The sequence below is a fragment of the Hemiscyllium ocellatum genome, chromosome 23 (assembly GCF_020745735.1).
Source record: "Hemiscyllium ocellatum isolate sHemOce1 chromosome 23, sHemOce1.pat.X.cur, whole genome shotgun sequence".
In the NCBI taxonomy this organism is placed as follows: Eukaryota; Metazoa; Chordata; class Chondrichthyes; order Orectolobiformes; family Hemiscylliidae; genus Hemiscyllium; species Hemiscyllium ocellatum.
This window is the reverse complement of record NC_083423.1, coordinates 36,476,914-36,496,483: the sequence shown is the minus strand read 5'-3', so window position 1 is coordinate 36,496,483 and position 19,570 is coordinate 36,476,914.

Below are 19,570 nucleotides of genomic sequence, written 5' to 3'. Positions count from 1 at the left end.
CTGTGATGTTCGTTGAGTGGTAAGTATTAGCCACAACACTGAGAAAAACTTCCTTGGTCTTTGTGGATATAATGCAATGGGATCTTTCATATTGACCTGAGTAAGCAGGTAGGCCCTCAATTTAAAATCTCAACTAAAAGATGACATTTGTTTTGTCTTGGTACTGCTCTGGAGTGTCAATCTTGATTTTGTGCCCAGGCCTTGGAGTGAGATATGAACCTGGAACCTTGCAATGAACAGGTGAGAGAGACTACTAAGGCCACTCTTCCTCAGTACACCTTCTTGCACTTAAATTTTTAACCCTTAGGTATCAAAGGTGACAATGTTGCCTAAATGTCTTCTTGCTACCATTACCAAGGATTTATCAAAGTTTCCCACACTACCACAATGGAATGGCTGCATTGCCAGATGTTCCACTTCACTCAAGTGCATTGTGGGTGAAAGTCACTCGGCAAGTTTTTAATATTTTAGTTGTTGATTCATCTGCATGCGTGCACCCCTTATATTTTTATGATAGTTACAACACATGAAAACATAGAAAATGAAAATGAGTTGGCCATATGGTCCCCTGGACCTACTCCGAATAAGATCATAACTGATCTTCTGTCTCAATTCCTCTTGCTCTATCTCTATATTCCTTGATTTTTTTTTCAGTGTCAAAGTCCATGACTATTTCATTCATTCAATAATGGGAAATGGTTGATATAATTACAAATGGAGATATCATTTAAATAACATCTATCGAATAGAAGTACAGGATTTGCCCTCACTGTAATAAAAGAAAAATATTAAAAATGCTGGAGAAACTCAGCAGCATCTGTGGAGAGAGAGAAACAGAGTTAATGTTTCGAGTCCAGAAGTAGAGTCATCTTGGGTACAAAACGTTAAACATGTTTCTATCTCTACAGATACCGCCAGATTTCTCTAGTGTTCTCTCTGTTTGTTTCAATGACCATTATTGTCCTGATTTTGGAGACTTCTGATGATATCAGAAAACTTCAGTGAAAGAACAATGAGTCCCAAAATCATTGAGTGAACTTGTTTCACAACTAAAAAAAACTTGCTTTGTGCAGGAGGCCTGCATTAGTTATCTGCAAGTTCTATTAACATTCTGCAGCTTTTTAAAAACAAATCTGCTATCAAATAAAAGGACTGACTGCCCATAGAAAACAACTGAATTGGTGTGTGATGGCCTGACCTACAGGGATAGTCCTTTCAAGCTGATTTCCACTTCATAATTGTTTGGAAATATCTGCCAAAATGTTAGCAGCCTTTCTGCCTGCACCATCCTTGAAAAACCGCTGTTTACCAGACAAGTGTTAGAAATCTGGCATTACACTTTGTGCTTGTGTCTTGGCATAGCAGAGACATGCTCCTCATGGCACCCAGTCAGCATGATTGACACTTCCTCATGCATACAACCCCTTTCTCTCTCCATCGTCTCTGTTTAACAACCACGCCATGCAGTCAATGTTGATAGAATTTCATTGCCGGCTCTAACGGTCTCCATGCCAGAATTAATACCTCGATCAGCAGACAGCCACGTCGCTTCCTAAGGATATTGTACTCAGTTTACGTGGCCATATCTACATGCATCTGAACACCCTAAAAGTAAGTACTCTCCTGTCCCTCAGTGTCCAATGTAGACCCACAGCTTGTTCTTGGAGAAAGTGAGAACTGCAGATGCTGGCGACCAGAGTTGAAAATGTGGTGCTGGAAAAACACAGCAGGCCAGGCAGCATCCGAGGAGCAGGAGAATCAACGTTTGGGCGTAAGCCCTTCTTCAGGAATGCACAGCTTGTTCTTGTGCAATAGGGAAACATCACATGGGGCAGGTAATCGGTCAACAACAAATGTAAGACTTTATGTACTGATGGAAAAAGGAAACACAAACAAAACCAATAGAGCCTGCAGTTTGCCCCACAATGCAAACCAAACTACATGATTATTTCACAGTCTGTGATTTGCTGCTGCATGCTATTTTCAATCTGGGCATCAATCAGATCCCTGTCTGGGTTTGTAATTCCTGATACAGATGAGCTCTGTCATGGACGAGGATACCTCTTCCTCGGTATTTCCATTTTCCTCCTTTGACGTCTGCTCCCACTCCCCCAGTTTCCCAGCATTCAGCACATCACCTCATTCCCTGCTCCAGCTGCACAGAGGACAAAACGTCAGGACAATGTAGCACTCTTTGTCTAGCTTATACTGGAGACAAAATAAAAACTGAAAGAACTGCAGATGCTGCCAGACGTTGAGCTTTTCCAGCAACTTCTGTTTTTGTATACCGGAGACAATCATCCCTACCCCCTGTTAGAGTGCTCAACGCAGCAGAACCACATCTTCAGCAGCACTGTAATCTGCTCCACCAGAGTCTTGTTTGCTGTAGTAGCTGCAGCATTGTATCTGCACTCCACATGAGTCAAGGACTTGTGCAATGCTGCATAGCCCTCGTTCCCCCAGTGACCAGTCTTGTAAAGTACCTAGACTTTGAAATGGACAAGGTACATGAGAATACTTCAGGATATAAGAGTCATTGTAGTTGTTAGGGCAGTGGGCATATGCCTCCAGGAATTGGTAATGGTCATCAGATAGCATGAATTGAACATTAATTTAATAGTGCTTCTTCCTTTTGGTGGATTCTGACCCCTCAATGCCACATGTGTAGTCGTTGGCATGTGCTTATGTAGGGAAAATGAGCTATGTTTCTGAATCCGACTGTCCAAGCTACAGCACTCACCTCTTCATAGCTGATCAAAATGAAGTGCTGTGAATCTGCATGGATGGCACCAGTCACTATCCTGATGTGGTTGCACTTGCACGACTGAGAGATCCCACAGAGGTCACCCATTGCCATCTGGAAGGTGCTAAGTGCACTGATGTTCAGAGTGGCAGAGACCTCCCCAACTATTGGGAGACAATGGCTTCCCACTTCTGTCAGTCTCAGGTCCTGATCCAGCAGCCACACCATTCTGTCACTGTGTCCCATAACATTAGTTTGCAGATAAAGGGATAATGAACAAGTGGGAGGCCTTCAAGAGTGTGATAACAAGAGTTCAGAGGCATTGTGTTCGTGTTAGAGCGAAAGCCAAGGCTAATAATATTAAGGAACATTGGATGAATAAAGATGTTGAGGTTCTAGCCAAAATTTTTTTAAAAAATCATATATCAGATATCAACTAGGATAAACTCAATCTCTTGAAGAGTACATAGAATGTAAGTGCGCTCTTAAGAAGAAAATGAGGAAGGCAAATGTGAGAGATATGAGATAGTCTTGGCCGATAAGGTTAAAGACAATCCAAAAAGATTCTACAAATACGTTAAGAGCAAGAGAGCAACTAGAGAGAGAGAGTAGGATCTCTTAGAGATCAATGAGGTCATCTTTGTGTTGAACTGCAGGTGATAGGAGAGATATTAAATGAATATTTCACATCAGTTTTTACTGTGGAGAAAGAAATGGAGGCTAGAGACCTCAGGAAAATAAATATTGATATTTTGAAAACAGTTTACGTTACAGAAGAGGAAGAGCTGGAAGTCTTAAAACACAAAGATGGATAAATCTCTGAGAGCTGGCGCTGTGAGGTAGCAGTGCTGACTGCTGACCCACCATGCTCCTCATCCTCCACTATCATCCACGGTTGCTCAGACCTCTATAAAATTCCACCTGTAGATGCCTACATTTTTTGAATACCACTTTCCAACATGAAATCATTAATCTAGAGGCTCTGGAGATGGACCAACAGCCAGACTTAAAAATGTCAGATTTGGACAATATTATCACTTCATGAGGAGTAATGGCTGATCTAGAAAAGGTGCAGCAGTTTATGATTGCATTATTCGACACAATTTAGGAAGTGCAAAGGTTTACACATCTGCCAAATTGATTTTGAAAGACAGATCCAACACTAAATACTCCAAAGAGGAAAGTCAGTTAAAAGTACAGTTTATCCTGGAAAATCTTCCTTGGCGTATTATTTTAACATTTCATCTGCAATACCAAAACTCTATATACACAGGCAATTCTGATTAAAGGTCACAAACCTGAAATATTAACTCTGTTTTCACTCCTCTTAGATGCTGCATGAACTGTTGAATATTTCCAAAATTTTCAGTTTTATTGAAGTTTGTGTTTTGTGCCAGATGTCTGTTTTCTTTTTGCACCTTGTCCTTTTTTGGAAAAAAAACTTAAAAAGTAAATGGTCAATATCGAAGTTCTCCACTCATAGAGAAATCAGTAAATTAATTCCAAAAATGAATACAATGTTCCTCTTTCTTGAAGAATATTCGACTAGCATAATTCCTCTCATCTTTTCTGGTTTACAAATTAAATTCATGGCTTGAATTGTTGCCTGAGCCAACAACAGCCTGGTTATAATTGTCCTTGAGAAACTGCTGGTGAGCTGCTGTCTTGAACCGCAGTACTCCATTTGCTGTAAGTAGATCCACAATGCTGTAAGAGAGGAAGGTTCAGGATTTTGGCCTAGACATGCCGAAGAAACAACAAAATATGTCCACGACAAGATGGCGAGTTGTATCAAAAGAAATTTGTAGGTGCTGAGTTCCCGTGTAACTGGTGCCCTTGGACATCTAGATTCTCATGGGTTAGGAAGAAAACCTTGATGTATTTCTAAAATGCATCTTGTAGATAGTACACACTGTTGCTCCAGAGCATTGGTGGTGGAGAGAATGGATATTTGTGAATGTGGTGCCAATTGAGTAGGCTGCTTTGACCTGCATGGTGTCAAGCTTCTTGAATGGTTTTTGAAACTGCACATCAAGGCAAATGGGAAGCATTCCATCACACTCCTGATTTGTGCCTTGAGAATGTTTGAAAGTAGGCTTTGGGGTATAAGAATATGAGTTACTTGCTAATATGAGTTAGTTGTCGGTCAAGCTAAACACTTCGACTCCATACACATACAGCATATGTACTTTAATTAACTTATGCACAAGAGGAACAGCTTGAGCCCTGTTCCGGCTGTTCCAATGAAACAATAGAAAGCAGTTGCACTTATACAGTAATGCATCCAATCGAATGCACTTGCGCTGTCTGCATTCCTTAGTTTGCATAGAAATTCACCAATGCCTGCGGTTTCAGCAGGCTGTAAGCCAATGGGTAGTGTGCGACAAAGGCCAATTAAATCTCCCAAACTTCCCTGTTTTGTGCAATGGGAGGTGGCTCCTGCCCTCGGGACGTTTCATGATACACAAGTGGGTGGCGCCGAAGAGTCTGCTGTTAAGTAAAAGGGGTTATCACTTGCCCAAGAATTCCATTGTAGGTGCACAACAGGTGTTTCCCAGGAGCAGGGACAGGCTTCACAGGCCTGGAGGGAGGTTTAACCCTTCAGGGATCAGTGTTCCTTAAAAGTTTCCACATCTCTCACCTACGCTAATGGGCATTGTATTTATATGGATAGTCCACTTCAGTTTCTGGCCATGGTGCCCTCAGAATGTTGCTACTGTGGGATTCAATGTTCAGGGACCAATATTGGGCCATAGGTTCCAGATTGTGGTGGAATACAATTCTGCTGCTGCTGTTGGTCCATAACACCTCATGGTTGACCAATTTTGAACTTCTGGATCTCGCTGTTTTGCAAACTTCTCTCTCCCAATAACTCTAACAGAAAAAAACTTTGGGAAACAGCTGAGAAAATAAAATGAGTTATACATTTCACTGTCAACTGAGTAGACATCAAATTCCCACTGTCTAAAATAATTCTTAACTTTCAAGAGTTTGCTTCTGTTCTTTTGCAGACTGATAATGACAAACTGTATAGCTGTCCTTCATGGTGTGTTACTGGAAATCCTTCCTCTGGCAAAAGGTAGAAAAATCATCCAGCTTAATTTTAATTTCTTGTCAATTTAGTCTTTTGAATCTGAACATGAGCTTGCACCCACATTCCAGCATAGTGAACTATTAGGGCCTTCAGCCTCTGGCTGCTTTCATTCCTGTCTCCTGAAAGACTGAAAGTACCATTTTCACAATGTACCAACACCATCTCAAAGTCTGTCACAAGGACAATGTAAAATGTGTGGACCGTTGTATCTGGGCAGAAATGCTAGTTAGTTATTGATGATAGTCCAACTCTGCTTCACCTTGAAAATGAATGGACAGCTTACAACCTGAGATTCCCAGACAGACGACATATCCACCGTAAACACTCATGCTGCTGTTGTGATCAAGTGTAAGCACCTTCTTCCCAGTAAAACAGTCTGGTGCCCTTTGATCTCAACCAATCAAAACACCTAGGCTTACTGTCAGGTAAACTTCAGAACAGGTCACATGACCCCTTTCACTTCACCCTAATTTGAAGACTCAAGTTCAAATGTAATAAATATTCAAAACCTCACAATTGAAATAGAATTCTAATCTACTCTTCCAAGTTTGTGAACAATTAAATGAGTTAATCAGCACTGTATTTAATGCTTCACGGCTTTGCACTTGTCAAACAATATTGAATACAGAGTTCCAAGTTGAGAATTTTTTGGGAGAAATGATTCCCTCATTACTGACAATGTATCAGAAGCATTACACGTTTCTTCACCTTTAGAACCAAGTAATAGCACAATTTCTGGTATGACCTTCACAGTTTTAAGTAGGAATGCAAGTCTCTTTATGTAGTTTCTTTTGTTGTGTGATGTAATGTATCTCATAAAACAGAATGGAAGACAAAAAAAAACTGCCCACAAATTATGTGAGGATCCAACCATCTTACACTATAACTTAAGCAGAATGGCAGAAGCCCTGGAGAAATGGTATAACAGAACTGAGATGATTAAGATACTAAACTAATACATGAGAATTGCAAATTCAGTTCTTTGTACTGTTTCTCTGGGGACCCTGCCAGTTTCCTCCCAACATTCCGAAGGGATGCCATAAAATCTCTGCCCAATTACAGCACCATTTTTCCTTGTTGAATTTGTTTATTGTGATTTCTTCCCTCAATAAATTCACAGCAGCTGTGCAACATTTTCACTGCCACTGCAGTGTCTGCATATCTGTGAATTTTATGAAAAGATTAATGAAGAAAATACATTTCAAGGATTAGAGCTGTTATTGTCTGCTTTTCTCAATGTGTGTATAACCAACCTTACGCGTGGCCTGCCTGATTATATATTTAAGCGAAATGTGTGGCTTATTGCTCAAATAAATGAAGAGTGCGACCACTCCAGAAGATATTTCAAGAGAAAGAGGTTACTTAACACTATAGATAGAGTTACATTAAACAATTCTATTGGGGTAAAGTCTTTTGACACAGTTATCAATCACAGCAGGTGTAGCATTCGGTGTCTCTATCATCTTTCCCTATGGAAGGCTAGCTGCCTCTGACACGTTTTTTTTCCAACTGAACGCCTAATTTCTGATCTTTCTGCAACTCTGCAATTTGCTAGATAGCTACTAACCAACCAAATCAGGCAGATTTATGTTGTTCATCTTCCCATGAGGTGCAGTGATAGTTTAGCACCTGCTTTTGCTTGCTGTACTGGTATTCTTGAATTGGTATCAGACACCTGAGCACTCTGCTTTACACCACGTCCAACCTCACCGGGAATCTTTAACAGTGGAATCCTTCATCTTACTGGATATGTGGAAGACCCAAACATCCATTTTCTCAGAAAGTCATCTGTTAATGTAATGAAGATTGACTCTTCCACTGCTCAACAGCCCAAATTATGGACAAGCAATCCTTAGGCTATAAATTCTTTTGACAGTCTTAAGGGGGCCATGGTGAATAAAGCTACTTCATGATAATTCCCTCATCCCCAAGCCAACAATGTTGGCACTAGTTTTAATCTACGAATGAAGGAAGAAGTCTAGATATGCAGCCTGTGTTGTTTGTCTCATTGCACTCATACATTGTGACTGAATTGAAGCAGTTTATTTATGAATTGAATTTGTGCTCAAAAGGATTGAAACTCATGCCGTCAGAGCATTAGTCTGAGCCTGTGGATTACTCATCTAGATTAACAGATAATCAGGGCTATGAAAAATTGTCCAACAGCATTTTGTTGACAAAAAGCAAGAATAATCAATCCAGCCAAGTGCTCTAGGAGCAAATTACTGCAGATACTGGAATCTGAACTGAAAACAAAAATGCCTGACGTCAGAGCTCTGATAAATAGTCATCTAGACTCAAAACGTGAGCTTGCATCTTTCCATGGTTGCTACCTGACCTGCTGTGATCTCCAGTACTTGGTTTCAGAACAGATTGCAGCATCTGCAGTAATTTGCTCCTACACTGTGTTTAATTGACTGCTACGTCTCTTTGAGGAATGTTCACCCTGCTCTTCCCCACGACAGGAATTCCAGTCATCTCTTTCACCGTGAGCATCATCGTTGTTTTCCATTTCACGTCTGGTCTTCAACAAGGGGTTTGCCAAAACCAGCTTTCGCAGCCATGTTTCCTTTCTCAGTGACTGCCAATGACTCAGACTTACCCGACATGAATTTCAACTCAATTTTCAACCTCTGTGTTTTTGAATCCACCCAGGATTATAAATATTTACAGGACGTGCAATGTTCCTCATTCTGCCATTTCTGCCACATCTTGCGATCCATGATTAATGCCTTGCACTATCATATGCGCACAGTTGATCCCAGCCAATTGCTGGCCATCAACATATTTCCTGTCATCATGATGGAGGATCATAACATTGATGCTACGGATGCTACAGGTATTGTTCCTTTCTACCGAGAGAGCATAACCAACTCCCCTTGACATTTGGTGGCATCACTTTCAATGAGCCTCCTAACATCAACACCCGCATGGGCCCCAGCTATGCCTGCCTCTTCGTAGGATATGTGGAACAGTCCATCTTCCGCAACTACACTGGCACCACCCCCCACCTTTTCCTCCGCTACATCGATGACTGTATCGGCGCTGCCTCGTGCTCCCACGAGGAGGTTGAACAGTTCATCAACTTTACTAACACCTTCCATCCCGACCTGAAATTCACCTGGACCATCTCAGACTCCTCCCTCCCCTTCCTAGACCTCTCCATTTCTATCTCGGGCGACCGACTCAACACAGACATCTATTATAAACCGACTGACTCCCACAGCTACCTGGACTACACCTCCTCCCACCCTGCCCCCTGTAAAAATGCCATCCCATATTCCCAATTCCTTCGTCTCCGCCGCATCTGCTCCCAGGAGGACCAATTCCAACACCGCACAGCCCAGATGGCCTCCTTCTTCAAGGACCGCAGATTCCCCCCAGACGTGATCGACGATGCCCTCCACCGCATCTCCTCCACTTCCCGCTCCTCCGCCCTTGAGCCCCGCTCCTCCAACCGCCACCAAGACAGAACCCCACTGGTTCTCACCTACCACCCCACCAACCTCCGCATACAACGTATCATCCGCCGCCATTTCCGCCACCTCCAAACGGACCCCACCACCAAGGATATATTTCCCTCCCCTCCCCTATCAGCGTTCCGCAAGGACCACTCCCTTCGTGACTCCCTCGTCAGATCCACACCCCCCACCAACCCAACCTCCACCCCCGGCACCTTCCCCTGCAACCGCAGGAAATGTAAAACTTGCGCCCACACCTCCACACTCACTTCCCTCCAAGGCCCCAAGGGATCCTTCCATATCCGCCACAAGTTCACCTGTACCTCCACACACATCATCTATTGCATCCGCTGCACCCGATGTGGCCTCCTCTATATTGGGGAGACAGGCCGCTTACTTGCGGAACGCTTCAGAGAACACCTCCGGGCCGCCCGAACCAACCAACCCAATCACCCCGTGGCTCAACACTTTAACTCTCCCTCCCACTCCACCGAGGACATGCAGGTCCTTGGACTCCTCCACCGGCAGAACACAACAACACGACGGCTGGAGGAGGAGCGCCTCATCTTCCGCCTGGGAACCCTCCAACCACAAGGTATGAATTCAGATTTCTCCAGTTTCCTCATTTCCCCTCCCCCCACCTTGTCTCAGTCGGTTCCCTCAACTCAGCACCGCCCTCCTAACCTGCAATCCTCTTCCTGACCTCTCCGCCCCCACCCCACTCCGGCCTATCACCCTCACCTTGACCTCCTTCCACCTATCCCACCTCCATCGCCCCTCCCCCTAGTCCCTCCTCCCTACCCTTTATCTTAGCCTGCTTGGCTCTCTCTCTCTCTCTTATTCCTGATGAAGGGCTTATGCTCGAAACGTCGAATTCTCTATTCCTGAGATGCTGCCTGGCCTGCTGTACTTTGACCAGCAACACATTTGCAGCTCCTAACATCAACATCAACTAGAAACTATACTTTAGCAGCCATATAAAGGCAGAACTACTCATGCATTTGCAAAGCTTGATATCTTGTCATGAGGCTTATCCACCTCCTGTGCCATCAATGGACCATCCATGTGGACTACCTTCATACTACACTCCAGCAACTTGCTCCACTTTCTTCAGATGCACTTCCCAAATCTGTGACATTCACCACCAATGAAGATCGGGGAAGCAAAAGCAAGGGAAAGCATTCATATCCGAGCTGGACAATGCCAATATCCCCAATATATTTTATGTTAGATCTGGCAGATCAAGAAACGCAACATTTGCCGCCGATCACTGTTTCCTACCCTTCACTTTTTTAAAGATCCCCAGTAGTGTCCAAGATGGGTTATTTCCATCTCTTGATTTAGTTTCTACATTGAAATAACAAGCAGCGCTGGCTCCTGGGGCAACCAGTCTCTTTAATGTAACCCTGAAGGAGTCATGGGCTTCTGCCAATCTACTTGCCAAGCTGTTTGAATTGGCACAAGTCATGGCACTTACATGAATATATTAATGAGAGCTGGAGCCAGAGGACAAAGGAACACCAGATATGATTGAAATTAGAAAACTGTGAAGGCTACATGTCGAAGGGTGAACTAATACCACATTTATGGTTCATTTTCCAGGATGAAATCCTAATAAACAAATGGCATGAAAAATATAAATGGCACTTCATAATAAAGTGATACACAATGTGATCAATTTTCATGGGTAAGGAAATATCTATTGCTTTTACATATGTAGCTTTGTCCCTTTATGAACAATCATTTCATTATTTATGAATATGCAGAATATACATGTGTTTAAATAGACGATTTTTGAAGAAACATTTAACATGCATGGATTGGTGAATTGGCACACACGAAATCAACAGAAGTCGATGCATATTAATCTCTTCTAAGTAATATCATCCTTGGAAATAAATGTGATATCAGAAGTTTTATAATGTATAACATAAACTCTAAATATTGGGAGTGACTAAAATCACTCCGACATAGAAGAGAAATCCAAACTGGGATTATTGAAATTGAGAATAAGGGTCATGCTGTGGAGGGGGAAGGGTGAGAAGGAAAGGGTAAGGAATACTGAAAAATAAGAACTTACAAGCTGGTAGAGAGATAGATAATGGGATGTTAATTCACATGGGATGGATATTCACACTGCAGAAGATAATTACAGTAGAGCATTAAAATATTTCAGCATTCTTGTCAGTGCACTCTTTTACCCCACGGGTATTAAGCTGTAGTGAAGTTGTGTACTTAGTTGGAGAGAATAAATTAATTTGAAAATCTGACCTCTTTCCCCCCCCCGCCCCCCTCCACTATCCCAAGACATCCTTGGGTAATTAAGAAGAATTAAAATATTAATCTTCAGTAATTATATATAACTGAAAATTATACAACATTACTTGAAAGAATAGCAGAATTATTTATATCAGAATAGTTTTATTTGTGGCATTTACAATATACTCACTAACTGAAACAACAGTTATAAATCTGGATTAGGTATGAGTAATATCAGTGATTTTTATCGTGCATAGCTTTTTGAAGTATACAACTAAACTTAAATTGGAAAGAAATCAAGTTGTCACAAAAACTTCTCAATATGAGAATCCTGATAACAGATTGTGAGAAACTCTCTCCCTCCACCTGTGCCTGTATTTTGGATTGTATCAGGACAGGTTTGGTACTGTACCTGCCTCAGATTTGGGTATTATATTACAATGAGTTGTTAACTAAATAAAGAAGTCATCTGTTTATTTTCCTTATTATTGCCTAAGCAACACTGAAATTAGGGGCATCACTACAGTCCAGCATGGCTAAGCAAGTGAAAAGTTGTCACGTTTTAATGAGGTCAAAAATCACCCAACACCAGGTTATAGTTCAGCCGATTTATTTGAAAACATAAGCTTTCAAGGCCTCGCTCCTTCACTAACACCGAAGGAGGAGCGAGGCTCTGAAAGCTTGTGTTTTTAAATAAACTCATTGGACTATAACCTGGTGTTGTGTGATTTTTGACCTTGTCCAACACCAGCACCAATACATTTTAGCCAGCTTACAAGCTGATCAATTGTTAGGCAAACTATTGTCCTTATCCCACAGACCACATTTATATTAAACTAATGACTACCTCAAAATCAGGCAGCCATACTTCCTCACATAAAAGGAATCATTGTCACATGATTTTAACATTTTGTTTGCTAGCCTTCTGAAGAAAATTACAGTGATTGCTGCTGATCATGGGAAGATAACTATGTTTAAAATAAGCAGGATTTTCAGTTTTATTTTATCACTTTCCATTTTAATACATCAAAAAGATCAATAATAAGATCATACAAGCACAAATAAAAGTGTGACATTTTGTTCTTTGAACAATGAAACCAATTCCTTCATAGATATGATGCCTATTTGTGGGAAATCATTTTACGTTGGACTATATTCCAGAGGCATCAACTTTGGAGCAGTCATAACCACTCGGGTATGAAATAGGATAGTCTTTAGCCCCAATACAAGTTTGTGTCATTTGTGATCCATCCACGTTAGGATGATTTAACATCCTCTTTTATATTCTGCCATATGCATGTCTGAAAATGAATACATTTTTCACCCATGTCGCATTAAGAGTAATACCAAATGAAAAGCTTTTACAAGAGATTAGTGTTTATATTATTTGCTAACTTAAGTATTCCTTGGAATACAAATAATCCTTTTACCCCTAATTTAAGCAATCTTATATTCAAATATTCAATATAGTACATTGTTGGGAGAAGCCAGGTTGTTGTATCCACATAAAACATTGTGGAGGTTCCACAAAAAAAAGACAAATGATCACAGCAGAAACAAAACTCAGTGCTTGACATAATTTTTTCTCCAGTTCATCTAATGGGATATAGTAATTCACAATAGACCCAGCCACATGAATTGAACATCACATTTCAAAGCTGTACATTGGCTCTCAGGATCTCTTCGGGTACATAAAAGAATTACAGAGAAAACCTGACAGGCTGTGAAGTGGTTAGGGAATATGTGAAGGCATCGATTTATAAGGCAGAAATAACATTTTATTGTGCCAACTAAGGTCGTAACAACAGCCCAGAGAGTTATTTCAGTCACTAATTAGAAAAGTGAAAAGAAAGCGTATTTGCTGATACCCTTGTGTACCAACAATGGAAGCTTCTTGGCTAAATCTGACAAGCAGAACTCTCCTTGCTGGCTTAAATGTGCACTAAATGTTACTCTATGCAGTAATATTTCCCTTCAGTGCAAATGAAAAAATAACTAATATGTTGAGCATTTGGTTTCCTTCAGACCTCCAGAGGTTTAAATAGCAGCCTTTATAGCTGTTGACAAACTGAACACATTACAAAGAGAAAAGATTCATACACAAACAGACGGAGACCCACTGGAAATGTACTGAAATATTTAGTGAGCAGTTTTCTGAAGGAGATATATGGTAATATTTTCTAGTTTGCCTGAAAAAATAGAGATCTGTTGAAAGAAGAGATTTGGCTTCCTGCCATTGAATGTTTGCCTGATATAGTCTGGAATTTTATGCTATTAATATCATTAAGAAATCTTAAGTAGACACATTTCCTCAAATAATATTAGAGATTATAACTTAGTGCAACATTAAAGTTACGTATATGCTGATTTTTTAAAAAAATAAATAGATTGATGATGCCATGTAAAATTGGGTTTGCAATAATTATTCATCTGAAATTGGTATGGTCATTAGAAATAGGATTAGGAATAAGCCATTTGTCCCTTCAGCTAATGAGATTGTGACTGATCTGATCATGGCCTGTGTTCCCATAGCCCTCAACTCTTGTGTCACTCAACAATCTGTGTAACTCAGCCTTGAATATAGTCAATGACACAGTCTCTGTTGCTCTCTGTTGAAGTGAATTCCAAGACCATTAGCCTTCTGAGACAGGATTCCTACTCATCTCCATCTTAAATGAGAACCAATCATTTGTAAACTAATTCCACCACTCCTCTTCTACCAGTTTTGTGTTCCACATAAGAGGAGAGATCCTCTCAGCATCATGTGAAGTTCCCTTAGAATCTTGAATGTTTTAATTAGATCATCTCTCAACCTTCTAAACTCTAATGAGACCTGCTCAGCTTTTACCCATAAAGCAACCTTTTCATTCCCAGGAATCAGTCTAGTGAAGCTTCTCTGATCTGCTTCCAATGCAAATATATTCTTCCTTGAACAAGGAGGCCAAAACTATACACAGTACTTCATGTATGTTCTCATCAGTCTCCTTCACCGTTGTTTTAAGGCATCCACATCCTTAAACAGATTCCATGTGACAGAATTCTATCCAGATATTGTTGTGTCTGAATTGAATTCTTATGATTAGTTCAGAAATTTGCACATTTTTATAACTTTAAATGTTTTGAAAGTGGTTCAGAAAATGTTTCAAAACAACAGTGCTTTTGTACGGAGACTATCCAGAATACCCTCTCAAACAAGTTTTGAGACTGCATTGCAGTTCTACTTTAGGAATTCCGAGAGTGCCTCTTTCACTGGATGCCATTTTATCTGGTGTCAGACTAAATGTGATTGTAAAGTAGACTGTAACTTGCAATGTGGTGAAATGGTCTGAATGTAATTGCATCAGCAACTCTGAGAGTATATGCTTGTTACCTTCACAAAGACACGTCAATGAGATCGCCGAGGTAAAACAATTACAATTCTGGAGAAATATTTCTGGTCTCGACAAATTCACAGAACTGGACCTTTCAGCCATTTATTCTGAACAAATGTGTAAGACCCAGGTATTAATAATTATTCCGTTTCAGTTGTATGTTAACTGGATTAAATGTATCTTTATGTTAATTTAATTTGTTCTTTTCAAATTAGATTGTGCTTGAGAAGCATAAAGTTCTGAAAGTGATGCATGTACAATGAGAAAAGTCTGGAATGAGTCAGTTAGTCTTTCAGTGGAAAAACAACTGGTCCATGATTTAAGTTCTCTCTCTAAATCATGAATTCCATTGTGCCATACCAAATCATTGAATCATTTACTGTGTAAAACTTCAAATTGACTAAGTGCTAAAATTTCAAAGAATCTTGAATCTGAAATAATTTATGCTTAAAACATCTTGGGTGGAATTTTCCCATTTTCAGTTGAACCTTTCTGTTGAGTAACGTTCATTGCAGCTGAGTCTGCCATGGCTTGGCGCAATTTTTTTCACACAATCTTTTGCTAATCACCTCACTAATTGTGCAACTGGGCTCCTGGGAGCCAAGGAGGAGAGGGTGTAGGACTTCTAGCATTTATATTATTACCGCTATATTTAAGGTCTGGCTGTACACCACTTGAGATGCATCAAGCCAGAGATTGACTCTTACATTGTGCTACTTGTGTGTTATTACCAAGGACATCACCAGAGGGCAGCAAAGCTCACTCCCCGCCTCCCAGACAGTGTCCTGAAGGTTCTTGTGGACAGGATGGAGAAGAGGAGATTTTCTTCTTTCTTGCTAACTGCTAAAGGAAGCAGTCCCACCAGACTATACCAGCCTGGATATACATTGCAGCCCAGGTGAGTGCTGTGTTTCAGGATGCCTAGCAGTGCAGGAAGAAGGTAATTGAACTGACAAATTCTGCAAAAGCACGTGCCACCATCTTCTCTCTGCTAAGGTTGCCACTCACTCTAATTCTGCTACTGTGTACATATCTTATCAAAACTCATGAAGTACAATTCTCATTTAATGGCTTTCACTCACATCATCCTTCCAAATCACCAATGATTCCCGCTGTCTGTATTTTCTTCCCAATCACTGGTGAAATATCACCACCTCTTCTGCATCACAACTTACTAACCTTTCATCAACTTCCCTCATACTCAGTCATTCCCTTGTCTCATTATAGAGCAACTGGGCCGAAAGAGCTAAGACTGATGAAGTTGGAGATGGGCAGTGGTGAGGGGGTGGCAGCTTTGGTGATGACAGACATCCTGTTTCTCACCCTGGGTCTTGTGGGAGAAGACCACGACACTCATAGGGATAGGACCCTTCATTCGCTATCCAAGTTAATCTTGCATTGTGCTGTACTGCGTGGCTGTCCTATTGGAACCAGTGCTGACTCAATCGTATGTGCACAATCTTTTGCCCCTCTGAGACAACTAACTCTCATGCAGGCACTAGCAATACCCAGCAGTCTGGAACACATTCAGAAGGTCAGGCATAATCTGTGGAAAGTGAAACAGTTAATGTTACAGATCAATAACCTTCCAACAGAAATGAAAGATCTTATAGTGATGTGATGGACTTCTTGTGTGATTCACACTTTGATAAGTTAATGATTTCAATGATAGGATGCAAATTAAAGGCTGGACAATCCTCTTGAGGCAAGATGAAGGATGAAAATTGTCAATAACACTCTTTCCTTATGGCATCTACAAATGTTTAGCATAGTTCTATTTGGGTTATCATGCCAGCTGTGAAAAAGAACAAGGAGTGGAAACAAAAATAAAACTGTAAGAGGAAAGAAAAAGAAATTAAAATGTTTGAAATGATAACTTAAACCATTTTGTCTCTCTTTTTCCTTTTGGATCTCCCTGCATCCTTCTTAAATCTAAGTGTGGGCAGACAGTCTGCTCCTGTGTGTTTGCTAGTGATGTTCTATGAGCAGCCACTGGGAATGTATCAGAGTGGGAGGTTCCTGATAATGGGAATCTGAGATTGAATGTTCATATTGCTGGTTATTGCAATGACGAAACCTACAACCCACTTACTTGATGGTGCTATATATTGCAACTCCAACACACTGCAACATCATAATAATATTAAAGCTATTTCAAGAAAGATCACTAATATAGCCATTAAGTAACTTTTTTTGCATCTGATTATTTTAATAACTGTTCATGAGAAAGTTATTATAGCAATGTCAATTTTAATCTTTCCAGTGCTGGCATGGAGGGTTTCTTAAGAATTCTAAATAGTCACAGAACCTTTTGGAGGTGAAAAATAATAAGCTGCTGTCTTGAATTAAAATCTGAATTTATTATCAAACCTGGATGGAAGCTATGATTAATCTTGCCAAAACATCATATGAACATTTAAATCTTGGAGGGAGATTTTCATTCATTACTAAAGACCTTGGCAGAGGTTTCTGATTAGAACTGCCTGAAATGTGACATTCTTGTTCAGCTGCTGGTTTTAAATCAGCGTGGGCACTAACAATTTTTGGACTTTCACACAGATGCACTTACAACTTCCAAAGTGTAACCCTATGTCTTGAAACCCAGCATGTAGGCTAAAGTTGTGTCTTTAACTCAGGGTCATGTGTATAGGAGACATAATGAGTGAAGGAGTATTTTGTTGGCTGTGACATCTGAAACATTTTAGCTCCCAGGCCTCATTAATATTTGAGGGATGGGTTGCCTTTCTGGTTTTCGGCAGGATCGGGCAACTGGCCCACCTAATCCACACTGAGAATTCATGTCGAGAATTCATGTGCTAGGTTTTGCTGCCATGTCTAAGAATGGGCGAAGCAGCCGCAAATTACAGATAAAATGTATTTACATTAGGTATAACATAACTGGAAGACAACATAACTTTTTAATTCCCACTTACCTGGGGCAAAACTACACACAGAGCGAATCAGCTCATTAAAAATGGAACCTGAGTATTGCTTGAAGAGTGTTGACAGCCATAGATGTGACTTCAACCATTTAACTCTTGAGCCATAGTGTGCACAATCATGAGTTGTTACCTGGCACCAAATCAACTAAAGCAACAAATAATAAATTATTTCCTTCTGAAACAAAGAGTCTCCCATGATCTCTATTTGAAGACTATTTAATAGCAAAATTAACTCAACTATCCTTGTGTTCGAGTAGTTCTGATGTCAATTAATCACTGAGACATCTTCTTAAATGTTAGTGTTTAATTAAGGTTGGGACATTGCCAAATGTCACTTTTTAAATTTCAAGCTGTGTTCAAATTGTGTACCATGCTATGTTGCTACTAGATTCTTATAGCTTTGCTTTAAGACAATTTTTTGTCAATTTGTACTAATTAATTTTCAGCAGCTAATAGAACTAGAATGTGCTTTATTTTTATATAACAGTTATTGAAAATCCACTCAATTCATCATAAGCCAAATGTGTTTCTGATGATTTAAAGCATTGAGCTGAGAACAGGGAGATCTGCCTAAAGACTGTATCTCGGATTTTTGGGCATGCACTGACGACAATCTTCTAACCATTAAAGTAATACCCGTAAGATCAAGCACAGTGCTTTCCTGACACTGATTGGTGCCCAAGGCAAATGGAGACATTCCACGTGGCAGTGTGAAGTCAGAAAATTAATGCTTTCTGACAAAAGTGAGATAAATGCGATAAAAGTGATGATTTATTAATAAAAATAGTTTAGAAATTAGTGACTGACTAGATTGCACTTTAATTTTTATTCTCAAAATTTAAATCACTTCATAATTGAAGATGTATGACATTTTCTTGAAGTTGCTCCACATCTCTGCTTTTTCAGTAAAGGTGCAGTGGAAGATCAGAAGTGACTGAGGGAAAGTTTCCAGCTGTAAGGTTTGATCATATTAGATTAGATTAGACTAGACTTACAGTGTGGAAACAGGCCCTTCGGCCCAACAAGTCCACACCGACCCGCCGAAGCGCAACCCACCCATACCCCTACATTTACCCCTTACCTAACACTACGGGCAATTTAGCATGGCCAATCCACCTGACCCGCACATCTTTGTGACTGTGGGAGGAAACCGGAGCACCCGGAGGAAACCCACGCAGACACGGGGAGAACGTGCAAACTCCACACAGTCAGTCGCCTGAGTCGGGAATTGAACCCGGGTCTACAGGCGCTGTGAGGCAGCAGTGCTAACCACTGTGCCACCGTGCCGCCCACAATTTTAGATTAGATTTACAGTGTGGAAACAGGCCCTTCGGCCCAACAAGTCCACACCGACCCGCCGAAGCGAAACCCACCCATACCCCTACATTTACCCCTTACCTAACACTACGGGCAATTTAGCATGGCCAATTCACCTGACCCGCACATCTTTGGACTGTGGGAGGAAACCGGAGCACCCGGAGGAAACCCACGCAGACACGGGGAGAACATGCAAACTCCACACAGTCAGTCGCCTGAGTCGGGAATTGAACCCGGGTCTCTGGCGCTGTGAGGCAGCAGTGCTAACCACTGTGCCACCGTGCCGCCCAAAGGTTGTTTTGGTATTTCTGCTTTTTTGAGCTTGCAGAGCTGTCATCCTACTACAATGGGACATCAGCCCAGACAATAGCAAGAGCAACTTA